Raw genomic sequence first — 15,966 nt, 5'->3', positions numbered from 1 at the left:
GCGCCACGAACCTCGATCGGGTCGGCGCGGGCGATCGCAGCTACCGTGATGCCGCCGCCGCCGTCGCCGTCGGCGGCGGCGGGGGATGCGGACATGACGACCTTGGTGATGGTCTCTGGGTTGGTCCACATCGGCAGCTTCACGGTCGCCATGGTGAAAGGGTTGAGGAGGAAGGGCTGGTAGGGAGGAGGCGACGACGTGGGCACCATCGCCAGCCAGTTGTCGAACGAGCCCCGGCAGACGACGTCGGTGGCGCCGCCGTGGAGGCTGCAGACGCGGTGGATGGCGGCGTCGTGGAGGCTGACGCAGTGGCCAGGGGCCACGAGCCACGGGACGGCGGGGCGCGGGTAGTGCGAACGCTCGGCGGCTCGCCATGCTCGGCACACGGCGGCGAAGCGGAGGCGGTCTCCCAGGGCGGGGAGCCTCTGCAGGACGTCGCGGAGCAGGTCGTCGGGGAGGTCACACCACAACTGTCACGCCCCGAGCTAGTCCCGACCGGAACTAACCCGTGACGCTCCAAACTAACCTGTTAATCGATACCAGTCCCAGGAAACAGTGCTGGTATCACAGGGAGACAGAATATCACAGCAACAGAAGTCTCTTTATTATAGAGTAGAAGTACAGTCATGTTGGGCTGCGGACAGATCCCGAGCTCACAACTGCATTACAAAAGGAAAGCGGAAGCCAGGACTTGGACCAAACAATCACAGGCGCGACTTGGGAACTAGGCCGAAACCCTAAAACTCATCGTAGCCGGCTTGCTCCTGGAAGAACTCCTCATCAGCAGGATCTGCTTCATCTTCTTCAGCAACTGGGGGGGGATATTTATATAGAGCAAGGGTGAGTACGGGGGTACTCAGCAAGCCATGGGAATTAAGTGTTTAATGCAAGCTTCAAGGAAAGGCTGTTTGTTTTTGCGATTGGTTTTATTTGAACTCTTTTCTAAAAGCAACTAAGTGAGTGCTTCTCAAACGACACGGATGAGGCAGTGCGTCTCGTCCGGTCGGAGTATGTGCAATGTATCAGTCTTTAGATTTTGAAACAAGGTTGGCACCCGGCCAAAAGCTTTTTAAACGGCCACCCGGGCCAACACCTTTCAAACGGCCACCCGGGCCAACAACTTTTAAACGGCCACCCGGGCCTAGCTGATCCCATCAGCTGCAGGTTTTCCAAACATAGAACCCAGTTTCTCAACAGCAATTTCACAAGCAGTAGTCAAACAAAACTACGCTAGGAATCACCTCACATCCGCCCATGACCGTGGGCACGGCTGTTCGAACAGTTTGTTAACCTCTGCAGAGGGGGTACACTTTACCCACATGACATTACTAACCCGGATCATCCAGCCCGTGGGGATCAGCCACGTCGGGAGACCTCCAAGCTTTCATGACAAGGCATTTCGAAAGCCGACACAGGTTTACCATATGCCGACGAGAGGGGTCCCAGACCAACAACAGGTTAGGTCCCAGACCATACTGTGCCAGGAAGCCCAGGGGTCCTCCCCGACACCACCCCGGCGAATCCACATGTCTCTCGGCATCAAGGCTCCCCTGATAAGCTAGTTACTCAGCCAGGGGTGTCCCATTCCACCCATGTGGTCGTACTTGACTTATGTTTGGATGAAATTCCAAGGAATCGGTCCTTAAGTGCGAGAGCGGGAAACCGTACACCCGGTACGTTCCCCGGTCCGCGGTTTTGGAAATTCATTTAGTTCACAAGCACCGACCCAAGTGTCGGGTTTTCCAAGTCTTTTGTAAAACTCCAGTTTTACCCAAGTTGTTACTCAAATTTTAAGTTTGAAGGCGACCGTCGATATTCGCACAGAGTGCACGATTATCGAGGCGCATCTGGGTGGTTACAAGGGGACATGGTGTAGCAATTTTCAACGGAAGGATCAATTGCAACAAGTTAGGTAGGTCCGCCAATCTGCCTTGCAGACGGGACAACAGATTAAGTGTGATCCTATCAATGCATAATATTTTGCAAGCAATATAATTAAATTTCAAATATAGGCTCAAGATGTTCAAAGGTGGCTTGCCTTGCTCGAGATCTGGAGCTTGATCCTCGAAATCCTCGCACTGCGGGTCTTCGGGCTCCGAAACTACACGCGAAACGGAACAACTCAACAAACGGCGAAAATAAAGCCCTATTAATGACCTCTAAGCGTGCCATTGGATAGATCTCGAGATTTGGGAAATTTTGGAAGTTGAACGGAGTCAAGCGGAGTTATGGTTGGAAAGATATTGAATTTCTAAGATTATTGGATTTTTGGTCTAAAGGAAAAAGGATTTAATTAAATCCTTTTTTGGAAAAAGGAAAAAGAAATGATGAAGGGAGGGAATCTAGACTTTCCTCGGACGGCTAGGGCGCGGCCCAAGGGAAATGGAGCGGACCGGCCAAGCTAAATGGGCCGGCCGGCCCAAGGCGGCCCAAGCGCGCGCGCGCGCGCGGGAGGGAGGAGAGAGAGGGCCGGTGGACCGGGCTCACCACGCGCGGTCCCGGGTGGGACCCGCTTGTCGGCGGCTCGGCTCACCGTGAGCGGGGTGCACGCGGCGTGCTAGGGTTTGGGGAGGGGAGGCGCGGCGCATGCGCGCGGCTCGCGGTGAGGGCGGAGGCGGCGGGCCCACGTGCAGCCTCACGGCTTACCGCGGACCACGCGCACGGGGAGAAACGGAGGGAGCGGCTGGCCGGGTCGGCTTATCTGGTCGCGGCCGAGGTGGCGCCGACGTGGCGCCTACGTGGCAGCCACGCGGGTCGGCGGAAGGTAGACGAAGGCCCAGCCGAAACGGACGGCGGGCGGCGGCGGCGATCGGCGGAGCGAGCCACGGCGATACAAGCGACAGCGAGTACACCGGGTGGTTGCACGGGACGCGGGGAGGCGAGCCAACGGCTCGGATTCACCGGAGGGAGCTTGACGGCGGCGAATCGCGGCGGCGACAACCGGCGGCGGGAGGAGAGGGAAACGGCGACGAGGTCACGAGGGGCCGATTCCCGGCGGTGGGAGCATCTACGCGGCCACGGGAACTCGATGCTAGCGTCGGATTTGGAGGGAACACGCCGAGGGAGGCTGGCGACGTGCGGGTGCTACGGAACTCGGGCGGCGACGGCGGCGAGCACATGGCGAGCAACGGCATCGGTCGGGGCGGCGCCGGCCAACTACGGGAGGTCTACTCGAGCTAAAACCGAAGTCTAAGGGGGGGAGACGGAGCGAGGAGGGAGAACGAAGCGAAACATCACCGCGGAAAGGAGAGGCGCTGTGACGAGAGGCCGACGGCGCGGGAGTGATCTCTCCGGCCTCGGGCCGGGGAAGAGGAAGAAGAGGCGCGGCCGGAGTCCTCTTCGGCGTCCTTGCTCGTGCCGGCTCCTCCGACACGCGCGGCGACGATCGGCGACGGCGAAAACAGAGACGGCAGTGGAGGAGGCGAAAATGGGGAGGGAAGGAGAAGGGGAGGCCGGGGGTTTAAGGAGGCGGCAATGTCGGTTTGGGGAACCGACTTGCGCGGTCAAGAGCGCGAGCTGGCGCTCGGCTAGCGGCCAAATTGGCGACAGGGAGGATGACGCCGGCGGAGAGGTAAAGGGGAAAAAGGAGGGGAGAAAGGGGGCTTGCCCCTTTGCCGGTTCGGGAAAAAGGAGGAGGGGAGCGGGGCGACGCGGCAGAGGGAGGGGGCGCTGCCTCCGTCCCTTGGCGGCTTGCGCGCGGAGTGGCGGGGCCGGGTGATGACGACGGCGATGACGGGGGGAACGTCTTGGAGCGGAGCGGCGACACCGGCGACAGGCGTGCGCAGAGGCTGACGGCGGCGGCGACCGGGCGGTCGGCCACGCGCGCGCGGCTCGCAACGGGAAGGCGCGGCGGATGGTGCGGCGCGGCTCGGCACGCGCGCTGGCTGCGGGGCCGAGCGGCTGCAGGCTGCAGGCGGCAGGGCAGCGGGACCGGGCGGCATCCACGCGGGCGCGCGCGAGCAACGGCCCGCGGGGAGCGGCAGCGAGGGATGGGGAGACGGAGAGCGAGGGGGGGGCGCTCGGGGCGGCGCGCGAGCAGCGTGCGGGCGAGGCTGAGCGGGGGGGGGGGGAGAGCGCGCCGGGGGAGAGAGAGAGAGAGAGAGAGAGAGAGAGAGAGAGCTCTCGGGAGAGTGGGCCGGGGAGGGAGAGGGAGATGGGCCGAGCGAGTTTCGGCCCATCGACCTTGGGGGAGGTAAACTAGACTTTGCGGAGGGATTTTGATTTAGAAGGAATTGGATTCGGAGATGAACTCGACGATAGATCGGGGATTGAGATCATGAGATGGCACGGGCACTAGACAACAAGCAAGGAAACAAATTTCGCAATTAGGGTTTTTAAGAGATAATTTTCCCGCTAGGCGCCACGACGGAACGGGCGCTACAGACCAACCCCCCTAACAAGAATCTCGTCCCCGAGATTCAGCACCTAAGGGAGCAGCTCCGGAAACTCGGCGCGGAGAAGATCTTCTCGTTCCCAGGTTGCTTCATCTTCAGAATGATTGCTCCATTGGACTTTGTAGAACTTGATTGTCTTCCTTCGAGTCTGACGTTCTGCTTCTTCAAGAACCTTGATCGGTCTTTCCTTGTAGGTCAGATTCTTTTCCAGCTCGATATTACCTAGGGGAACTTGCTCTTCTGGAACTCGAAGACATTTCTTTAACTGGGATACGTGGAACACGTTGTGCACATCTGCGAGACCTTCAGGTAGCTCAAGCTGATAAGCCACTTCGCCACGTCTGGCGGTTATGAGGTAGGGGCCGATGTAGCGGGGTGCTAACTTGCCGGACATCCCAAACCTTCTCATTCCTCGGAGTGGTGATACCCGTAGGTACACATGATCTCCTTTTTCGAACTCAAGGTCACGCCTCCGATTGTCAGCGTAATTCTTCTGACGGTTCTGTGCTGTCCTCAAACGTTCTCGTATCAGCTTAACTTGTTCTTCTGCTGACTTGAGTATGTCAGGACCGAATACCAAGGCTTCGCCCACCTCATTCCAGCACAAGGGAGTGCGGCACCTTCTTCCGAACATTGCCTCATTCGGCGACATCTGAATGCTGGCCTGATAACTGTTGTTGTATGAGAACTCGGCATACGGCAAACAACGATCCCAAGTGCCTTCGAAATCCAAGGCACATGCTCGCAGCATGTCTTCTAGGATCTGGTTTACTCTTTCTGTCTGACCATCGGTCTGCGGGTGGTAGGCCGTACTAAAATTCAGATCAGTTCCGAGTGCTTCATGCAATTGCTTCCAGAACCTTGAGGTGAACTGAGTGCCTCGATCCGACACTATTTTCTTGGGACAGCCAAATCTACATACGACATGAGTCATGTAGAGTTCTGCTAGTTTCTTTCCATCATAGGTGGTCTTCACTGGCACGAAATGTGCTGACTTCGTGAGTCGGTCCACGATTACCCAAATGGAGTCGTATCCGCTGGGGGTTCTTGGCAAACCGGTGATGAAATCCATTCCGATCTCTTCCCATTTCCACTCGGGAATCGGTAGGGGTTGTAGCAGTCCAGCTGGCCTTTGGTGTTCTGCCTTGACTCTTTGGCAAATGTCACACAAGGCTACGTATTCTGCGACATCTCGCTTCATTCCAGCCCACCAAAAGTATGCCTTGATATCTTGGTACATCTTCGTACTTCCTGGATGAATGGAGTAAGCGGACTCATGAGCTTCCTTTAGGATGAGATTTCTTAACTCCTTCTTGGCCGGTACACAGATGCGTGGACCGCACCAAATTGTGCCTTGATCGTCTATGGAGAAATTGGTGTCTTTCTTCTCCTGTATTCTTTTTATTAATTCTTTTATCCCTTCGTCGTCTTTCTGAGCCTCCCGGATTTGCGACTCTAGGGTAGGCTGTACTGTCAAGCTGGCAGGGACACCTGACTGCACCACGGTCAGCCTTAACTTCTCCAATTCTCTGCACAGGTGATCTTGGTCAGGCCGTATTTGAGCTATATTGCAATAGGCCTTGCGACTTAGCGCATCAGCGACCACGTTGGCTTTACCAGGATGATAGTGGATTCCAAGATCGTAATCCTTGATTAGTTCCAACCATCTTCTCTGTCTCATATTTAACTCGGTCTGAGTGAAGATATACTTAAGACTTTTGTGATCGGTGTATACTTCGCATCTGTTCCCTATTAAGTAGTGCCTCCAGATCTTAAGAGCATGAATCACGGCTGCCAACTCGAGATCATGGGTGGGGTAATTGACTTCATGAGGCCTGAGCTGCCTGGATGCATAGGCCACAACCTTTCGTTCTTGCATTAGGACACATCCTAAGCCCTGTCTTGATGCATCACAGAAGATCTCGAAGTCTTTTCGGATATCTGGCAAGGTGAGAACTGGGGCAGTGGTCAATCTTTTCTTCATTTCTTGAAAGCTGTCTTCACAGGCTGTGGACCATTGAAATTTCTTTTCCTTCTTTAACAGCTCGGTCATAGGTCTGGCTAGCTTAGAGAATCCTTCAATGAATCTTCGATAATATCCAGCTAAGCCGAGGAAGCTGCGAATCTCCGACACATTCTTGGGCGGGTTCCACGCAAGTACAGCTTCAACTTTGCTGGGATCTACTTCGACACCGTTGGAGGAGATCACGTGACCAAGAAAAGCTACTCGGTCCAACCAGAATTCGCATTTCGAGAATTTAGCGAATAGTTGATGATCTCTGAGCTTTTCCATTATCAGCCTCAGGTGTTCAGCATGTTCTTCCTCATTCTTAGAGTATATCAGGATGTCATCGATGAATACCACTACAAACTGGTCCAGGTATTCCATAAAGATTTTGTTCATTAAGTTCATGAAGAATGCTGGAGCATTGGTGAGTCCGAAGGACATTACTGTGAACTCATATAGACCATAACGCGTCGAGAAAGCGGTCTTCGGAATATCTTCAGATCTGATTTTCAGTTGGTGGTAACCTGACCTCAAGTCAATTTTTGAGAAGACTCTTGCTCCTTTAAGTTGATCGAATAAGTCGTCAATCCGAGGCAACGGGTACTTGTTCTTTATAGTTACTTCATTCAGGGCTCTATAGTCAATTACCATTCTCTCAGAGCCATCCTTTTTCTTAACCAGAAGCACTGGGGCTCCCCAAGGGGATGAGCTAGGTCGCACATAACCTTTACTTTCCAGTTCTTCGATTTGTCTTTTAACTTCTGCTAACTCATTAGCGGCCATTCGGTAGGGTCTTTTTGCAATTGGAGCTGTGCCTGGTGCCAGTTCTATGGCGAACTCAATCTCTCGGTCTGGTGGCATTCTTGTTAATTCTTCCGGAAATACGTCGGGATATTCACAGACTATGGGCACCGACTCCAAGGAGGTGACTTGCAAACAGGTTAGGATAGACCGACTTGCGGTAGGGGTGTTAGGGGTAAAGCGGACTTGCTTTCCTCCAGGTCCTTGCAAGGTGATGGACTTTTCGGCACAATCTATCTGTCCTTTGTGCTTAGCCAACCAATCCATCCCTAGGATGATGTCCAAGCTTTGCGAGTCTAGGACTATCGGTTTGGCTAGGAAGTTAACTTCCTCAATTCTAAGGTTAACTTCCGGGCATATTTGAGTTGCCCTTATATTCCTTCCAGGGGAATGTACTATCATTGGTACACGCAAATTTTGGGTTTTCCAACCATTTCTTTTCACAAAAGCTTGCGATATGAAAGAATGGGAAGCTCCCGAATCAAACAGGACTATTGCGGGTACGGAGTTGACAGAGAACATACCCATCACAACGTCTGGAGCATCCTGAGCGGTTTCAGCTTGAATGTGATTCACACGTCCTCGACCAAAGTGGTTGGAAGCACGAGAACCTTGTCCACTTGCTTGAGAGCTAGGACGAGACTGAGCTGCCGCTGGAGTAGGAGTTCTGGCAGTGCTGCCATTAGCATGTCCTGGGCTGGTGTTGGTAGGATTCTGAGGACACTGTCTAGCATAGTGACCCATCTGGTTGCACCGGAAACACTGAACTGCTGACGGTCCCTGTGGTGACTTGAAGGAGGTAACACTGTTTGGCGCAGTGTTGCCACTAGGGGCACGCTGCTGTGGCGGAGGTGCCGGACGGTTCATCTGAGGACGAGGGGCGTAGCTTGACTGGCGGTTAGCCTGAGTGACCGACTGATGGTATTGCATGGGCTGACCGTAGCGAGGGCGAGGTGCGCCTCGGGAAGAATTTCCCTGATGGTTAGACTTGCGTTTCTTGTATTCTTCGGTGGCCTCTTTTCTGGCATCCTCAAGTAGAAGTGCTTTGTTGATCATATGTTGAAAAGTGGGGAAGTCATGAGCAAGCAACTGGAGTCTCATTCCAACTGCGATTCCTTTCAAGAATTTCCTGATCTTTTTCTTATCGGTGTCTACTTCCTCAGGGGCGTACCGAGCCAACTTGTTGAACTGACTTAGGTACTCATTGACACTGCTGTGGCCTTGCTTGAGTCTGTTAAATTCTTCTTTCTTCATGTCAATAGTGCTTTCAGGCACATGAGCTACACGGAAAGCCGTAGCGAACTCATCCCAAGCAATGTTAGTGGGTTCAGGATGTGCATTGCAGTAATTCTCCCACCAATCTGCGGCAGGTCCTCTTAGCTGGTGAGAGGCGTAGAGCGTCTTCTCAACAGGAGTACACTGCACTAAGTTGAGTTTTCTATCCACATCTTTCAACCAATCGTCAGCCTCGACGGGCTCGATGGTCTGAGAGAACTCTGGTGGACGTGACCTCAGAAAGTCTGTCAGCTTGGATCTATTGTTGCCCACGTGAGGGTGGCCATTTCCATGCGCATTATGCTGAAAGCTGGCTATGGCTGTGGTTAGACCTTGCAAGATCTGTGTCTGAACTGCCATTATGTGTTGCATGTTGTTTTCCACATGAGGTGGGGAAGGGAGGCGTTCTTCTCCAGAATTGTGACTGGCAGTGCGGTGAGAGCGGTGAGACTGCTCCAACTCTGCTTCACGGGAAACTGTGCGATGCGAGCGGCTGCTGCGGCGAGGTTGCTCAACCTCTGCGTTGCGGGAAACAGTACGGTGCGAACGGTTGCTGTGGTGAGAATGCTCATTAGCTGGTTCGTGATTTGCTTCTGCTTCAACTCTACCATCTTCAAAACCAAAGCGGACTGGTGCACGAGCTGTACGACGGGGGCGGCTAGCCATCTAAACTCCCAGAAAAGGGCGGGGTAAGAGTCAGATAAGCACTTAGGAGGGCAAGGAGCAAAGCAAATAGCAACTCAGATAGCACACACTAGGCATAAACTGGATTTTTTCAAATCGTAAAAACACCTGATACAACGGGTGTGGACAAGTCACAGAGCTACGCCGAGCTTGACTGTGCGCACACCTCCTAGGAGAACCAGACTACCAAACAACACCCACATCAAACACACACACGCACTACCTCGCCACGACTCCAAAAGAGTTGGCGGCGGAACAAAAGGGCCTAACACACGGACGGCTGCTGAAGACTGCCTCCTCTACTCCTCGTCGGCCTGGCTGCCTCCTGTGGTCGGCTCCTCAGTCGAAGAAACGTCGATCGGCTGGCGCGAAGGGACCGGCGGGACCTGTCGAGGGCCGGCAGCAGCACGGGCCGCTGGCGGTGGGGGAGCTGGGTGGCGGAAACGGAACACGGTGGAAGAACCAACAACACGCTTCCGCGCAGTGCGGATAAAGCGTGGGCCACGGCGGGAGGAAGCGACTGGAGTGTGTCCGGGGGTGTAGGAAGGGCTAACTGGGTGTGGGTAGGGGGAGTACACTGGTGAGTACGGCGCACGCGAGCTGGGGGAGCGCGGGCCACTGGGAGTGCGAGCAGAGCCGCGGGAGCTGTGGGAGGACAGGTGGCTGGCGTGGCAGAGACGGCCTGAGTCCCAAGAGATAGTGTCAACTGAGGTGACACCCTCCTCGGCCAGACGGGCCTCCAAGGCGGCGTAGCGGCGGGCAAGGGAGCGGTAAGCCTCAAGGAGTAGGTCGTGCTGAGTGGCCTGAGCCTCCGAAAGCTCGACCATGCGAGTCAGCACTGGCTGAGACTCGCTGTACGGACAAGGGTATCTGGCGTCTGCGTGGCCAGAAGGAAGACGTGGAAGCTGCCGGAAGGCGGAGCCTCCGAGACGGTGGCCGTAGTCGTGGGCCAGGCGGCGAAGCGCAGTCCAGGAGAGGTCCTGGTACGCGATCTGGAGAGTGGGCCTGGCCACAGTGAAGTGGTGGGGGCGAAGGCCAACTCCGTGTATACCTCCACGAGGGTAAAGGTACACAGAGAGCTCACAGTGAGGGGGAACACGGTCCACGGAGTACCCCGTGTACTCGGGACACGAGAAGCCAAGGAAACGGGCGAGGTCACGAAGCTGGGCGACGTGGTGACCCTCACCAAAACCGTGGGAACTGAAACTGGCGTTCACTGCCATCTACAATTTTGAAAGAGGAAGAAAGGATCAGTAACCATTTTAGAAACAAACTATTGAAAAGAAAGAAGAAGAGAGAAACCTTAGCTTTTCGCAAGTAGTTTTGAATCTAGTATCCTTAGGGTCGTCCTAAGCGTCGGGTTTCGCCCTAGGGCCAAGCCTGTGCTCTGATACCATCTCTTGTCACGCCCCGAGCTAGTCCCGACCGGAACTAACCCGTGACGCTCCAAACTAACCTGTTAATCGATACCAGTCCCAGGAAACAGTGCTGGTATCACAGGGAGACAGAATATCACAGCAACAGAAGTCTCTTTATTATAGAGTAGAAGTACAGTCATGTTGGGCTGCGGACAGATCCCGAGCTCACAACTGCATTACAAAAGGAAAGCGGAAGCCAGGACTTGGACCAAACAATCACAGGCGCGACTTGGGAACTAGGCCGAAACCCTAAAACTCATCGTAGCCGGCTTGCTCCTGGAAGAACTCCTCATCAGCAGGATCTGCTTCATCTTCTTCAGCAACTGGGGGGGGATATTTATATAGAGCAAGGGTGAGTACGGGGGTACTCAGCAAGCCATGGGAATTAAGTGTTTAATGCAAGCTTCAAGGAAAGGCTGTTTGTTTTTGCGATTGGTTTTATTTGAACTCTTTTCTAAAAGCAACTAAGTGAGTGCTTCTCAAACGACACGGATGAGGCAGTGCGTCTCGTCCGGTCGGAGTATGTGCAATGTATCAGTCTTTAGATTTTGAAACAAGGTTGGCACCCGGCCAAAAGCTTTTTAAACGGCCACCCGGGCCAACACCTTTCAAACGGCCACCCGGGCCAACAACTTTTAAACGGCCACCCGGGCCTAGCTGATCCCATCAGCTGCAGGTTTTCCAAACATAGAACCCAGTTTCTCAACAGCAATTTCACAAGCAGTAGTCAAACAAAACTACGCTAGGAATCACCTCACATCCGCCCATGACCGTGGGCACGGCTGTTCGAACAGTTTGTTAACCTCTGCAGAGGGGGTACACTTTACCCACATGACATTACTAACCCGGATCATCCAGCCCGTGGGGATCAGCCACGTCGGGAGACCTCCAAGCTTTCATGACAAGGCATTTCGAAAGCCGACACAGGTTTACCATATGCCGACGAGAGGGGTCCCAGACCAACAACAGGTTAGGTCCCAGACCATACTGTGCCAGGAAGCCCAGGGGTCCTCCCCGACACCACCCCGGCGAATCCACATGTCTCTCGGCATCAAGGCTCCCCTGATAAGCTAGTTACTCAGCCAGGGGTGTCCCATTCCACCCATGTGGTCGTACTTGACTTATGTTTGGATGAAATTCCAAGGAATCGGTCCTTAAGTGCGAGAGCGGGAAACCGTACACCCGGTACGTTCCCCGGTCCGCGGTTTTGGAAATTCATTTAGTTCACAAGCACCGACCCAAGTGTCGGGTTTTCCAAGTCTTTTGTAAAACTCCAGTTTTACCCAAGTTGTTACTCAAATTTTAAGTTTGAAGGCGACCGTCGATATTCGCACAGAGTGCACGATTATCGAGGCGCATCTGGGTGGTTACAAGGGGACATGGTGTAGCAATTTTCAACGGAAGGATCAATTGCAACAAGTTAGGTAGGTCCGCCAATCTGCCTTGCAGACGGGACAACAGATTAAGTGTGATCCTATCAATGCATAATATTTTGCAAGCAATATAATTAAATTTCAAATATAGGCTCAAGATGTTCAAAGGTGGCTTGCCTTGCTCGAGATCTGGAGCTTGATCCTCGAAATCCTCGCACTGCGGGTCTTCGGGCTCCGAAACTACACGCGAAACGGAACAACTCAACAAACGGCGAAAATAAAGCCCTATTAATGACCTCTAAGCGTGCCATTGGATAGATCTCGAGATTTGGGAAATTTTGGAAGTTGAACGGAGTCAAGCGGAGTTATGGTTGGAAAGATATTGAATTTCTAAGATTATTGGATTTTTGGTCTAAAGGAAAAAGGATTTAATTAAATCCTTTTTTGGAAAAAGGAAAAAGAAATGATGAAGGGAGGGAATCTAGACTTTCCTCGGACGGCTAGGGCGCGGCCCAAGGGAAATGGAGCGGACCGGCCAAGCTAAATGGGCCGGCCGGCCCAAGGCGGCCCAAGCGCGCGCGCGCGCGCGGGAGGGAGGAGAGAGAGGGCCGGTGGACCGGGCTCACCACGCGCGGTCCCGGGTGGGACCCGCTTGTCGGCGGCTCGGCTCACCGTGAGCGGGGTGCACGCGGCGTGCTAGGGTTTGGGGAGGGGAGGCGCGGCGCATGCGCGCGGCTCGCGGTGAGGGCGGAGGCGGCGGGCCCACGTGCAGCCTCACGGCTTACCGCGGACCACGCGCACGGGGAGAAACGGAGGGAGCGGCTGGCCGGGTCGGCTTATCTGGTCGCGGCCGAGGTGGCGCCGACGTGGCGCCTACGTGGCAGCCACGCGGGTCGGCGGAAGGTAGACGAAGGCCCAGCCGAAACGGACGGCGGGCGGCGGCGGCGATCGGCGGAGCGAGCCACGGCGATACAAGCGACAGCGAGTACACCGGGTGGTTGCACGGGACGCGGGGAGGCGAGCCAACGGCTCGGATTCACCGGAGGGAGCTTGACGGCGGCGAATCGCGGCGGCGACAACCGGCGGCGGGAGGAGAGGGAAACGGCGACGAGGTCACGAGGGGCCGATTCCCGGCGGTGGGAGCATCTACGCGGCCACGGGAACTCGATGCTAGCGTCGGATTTGGAGGGAACACGCCGAGGGAGGCTGGCGACGTGCGGGTGCTACGGAACTCGGGCGGCGACGGCGGCGAGCACATGGCGAGCAACGGCATCGGTCGGGGCGGCGCCGGCCAACTACGGGAGGTCTACTCGAGCTAAAACCGAAGTCTAAGGGGGGGAGACGGAGCGAGGAGGGAGAACGAAGCGAAACATCACCGCGGAAAGGAGAGGCGCTGTGACGAGAGGCCGACGGCGCGGGAGTGATCTCTCCGGCCTCGGGCCGGGGAAGAGGAAGAAGAGGCGCGGCCGGAGTCCTCTTCGGCGTCCTTGCTCGTGCCGGCTCCTCCGACACGCGCGGCGACGATCGGCGACGGCGAAAACAGAGACGGCAGTGGAGGAGGCGAAAATGGGGAGGGAAGGAGAAGGGGAGGCCGGGGGTTTAAGGAGGCGGCAATGTCGGTTTGGGGAACCGACTTGCGCGGTCAAGAGCGCGAGCTGGCGCTCGGCTAGCGGCCAAATTGGCGACAGGGAGGATGACGCCGGCGGAGAGGTAAAGGGGAAAAAGGAGGGGAGAAAGGGGGCTTGCCCCTTTGCCGGTTCGGGAAAAAGGAGGAGGGGAGCGGGGCGACGCGGCAGAGGGAGGGGGCGCTGCCTCCGTCCCTTGGCGGCTTGCGCGCGGAGTGGCGGGGCCGGGTGATGACGACGGCGATGACGGGGGGAACGTCTTGGAGCGGAGCGGCGACACCGGCGACAGGCGTGCGCAGAGGCTGACGGCGGCGGCGACCGGGCGGTCGGCCACGCGCGCGCGGCTCGCAACGGGAAGGCGCGGCGGATGGTGCGGCGCGGCTCGGCACGCGCGCTGGCTGCGGGGCCGAGCGGCTGCAGGCTGCAGGCGGCAGGGCAGCGGGACCGGGCGGCATCCACGCGGGCGCGCGCGAGCAACGGCCCGCGGGGAGCGGCAGCGAGGGATGGGGAGACGGAGAGCGAGGGGGGGCGCTCGGGGCGGCGCGCGAGCAGCGTGCGGGCGAGGCTGAGCGGGGGGGGGGGAGAGCGCGCCGGGGGAGAGAGAGAGAGAGAGAGAGAGAGAGAGCTCTCGGGAGAGTGGGCCGGGGAGGGAGAGGGAGATGGGCCGAGCGAGTTTCGGCCCATCGACCTTGGGGGAGGTAAACTAGACTTTGCGGAGGGATTTTGATTTAGAAGGAATTGGATTCGGAGATGAACTCGACGATAGATCGGGGATTGAGATCATGAGATGGCACGGGCACTAGACAACAAGCAAGGAAACAAATTTCGCAATTAGGGTTTTTAAGAGATAATTTTCCCGCTAGGCGCCACGACGGAACGGGCGCTACAACAACGACAAGGAGGAGGAGCAGTGCTGCCTCCTCCCTCGTTTCGCTCGCCGTGGCATTATCGCACGTCTTCTTTTGTACATTACCACCGGCCGCGACATATCCATCCACAGCTACTATATGTAGGAGTACGTACTAAAGATTAGACGAAGCAAGATCACTATCTAGCTAGCACTAGGTGCCACGAATAAATAGAAGTGCATGACGATCGGAGAGCGCTGGGCGCCTAGCAACAGCTCCCGCAGCAACTCGGGATAAAAACCGACTCGATCGCTCATCGCGTTGGAAACCGACTCGATCGGGCACCCTGCACCCTGTTGTCGAGTTTCAAAACGGGCCTCGCGCATATCCGCCGCGGGCGCAGACGCCGCCAATGGAGGGTCCCGCGCAGATGTGGCGCTTCTTTTTGCTTTTTTTTTTTCCCGCTGCTGATTACCGCACCGTGTAGGGGGACTCAACATTTAAAACTTTCAACTTAAGATTTTTTGAAATTTTTAACTAAGATTAAAAAATTTCAAGTCAAGATTTAAAAACTTTTCAACTCGGATTTAAAAACTTTCAATTTAGAAAATTTTCAACTCGGATTTGAAAACTTTCAATTCAGACTTGAAAACTTTCAACTGAAGATTTGAAACTTTCAACTCAAAATTTTAAAAAATCAAGTCAAAATTTGAAAACTTAACACATGTTTGAAAACTTTTAACTCAGAATTAAAAATTTTCACATTCGACTTAAATTTGAAAACTTCCGTCTCAAAATTCAAAACATTTAAGTTAAATTTAAGAAACTTTCAACTGAAATTCAAAACTCTCAACTCATATTTGAAGGCGAAAGATTGAATTTGTTAAATATCGTAAAACAAATCATGCGTGTGTGTGGAGAATAAAATAGGAAGCGATTTCAAAAAAAAAAAAGAAGCAATATCAGGTGTAACACGTTTCTTAGTTCCCTCAGCTTTACGCTAAGTTTGAATTGCATCATTCAACCGCAATATCAGGTGTAACACGTTTCTTAACTTGCAAAACCGGTGTACTTGAGGTCTCAGGGCAATATATCGCATGGTTTTGCCTGACGTGGTTAATGGGACCTACATGAGCCCCACATATGTCATCGACCAACTCTTCTTCCTCATCTCTCTCACATTCTTCCCTCTTTTCCCCATCCCTCTTTAGGGCAGGTGCTGCTCTCTCGCCGCACAAAAGCGTCGTCATCCTATTGCACACACGGAGGTGCGGAAGGACCTCCAGCCAATGTATACATTAATCATCGAATCTGCATCTATCCCACTATATCAGTATCGGCCAATTGGTTCATTGGTACAGTTCTTTCTGTCATCTTTGTTATAGTCTCTAATGACATGAATTAATACATAGAATTTATATTAGACTTGTAAAAAGGTAGAGTCTATTAACAAATTTATATTAGGCATGAATTAATGCAATTTCAAATTCAACTTGTAAAGGTTGTAAAAAAATAACAAATTTTGTTACAACCCGCAGAA

Source organism: Oryza sativa, chromosome 4 (genome assembly GCF_034140825.1).
Source record: "Oryza sativa Japonica Group chromosome 4, ASM3414082v1".
NCBI classification, from domain to species: Eukaryota; Viridiplantae; Streptophyta; class Magnoliopsida; order Poales; family Poaceae; genus Oryza; species Oryza sativa.
Note: the sequence above shows the minus strand (reverse complement) of the source record.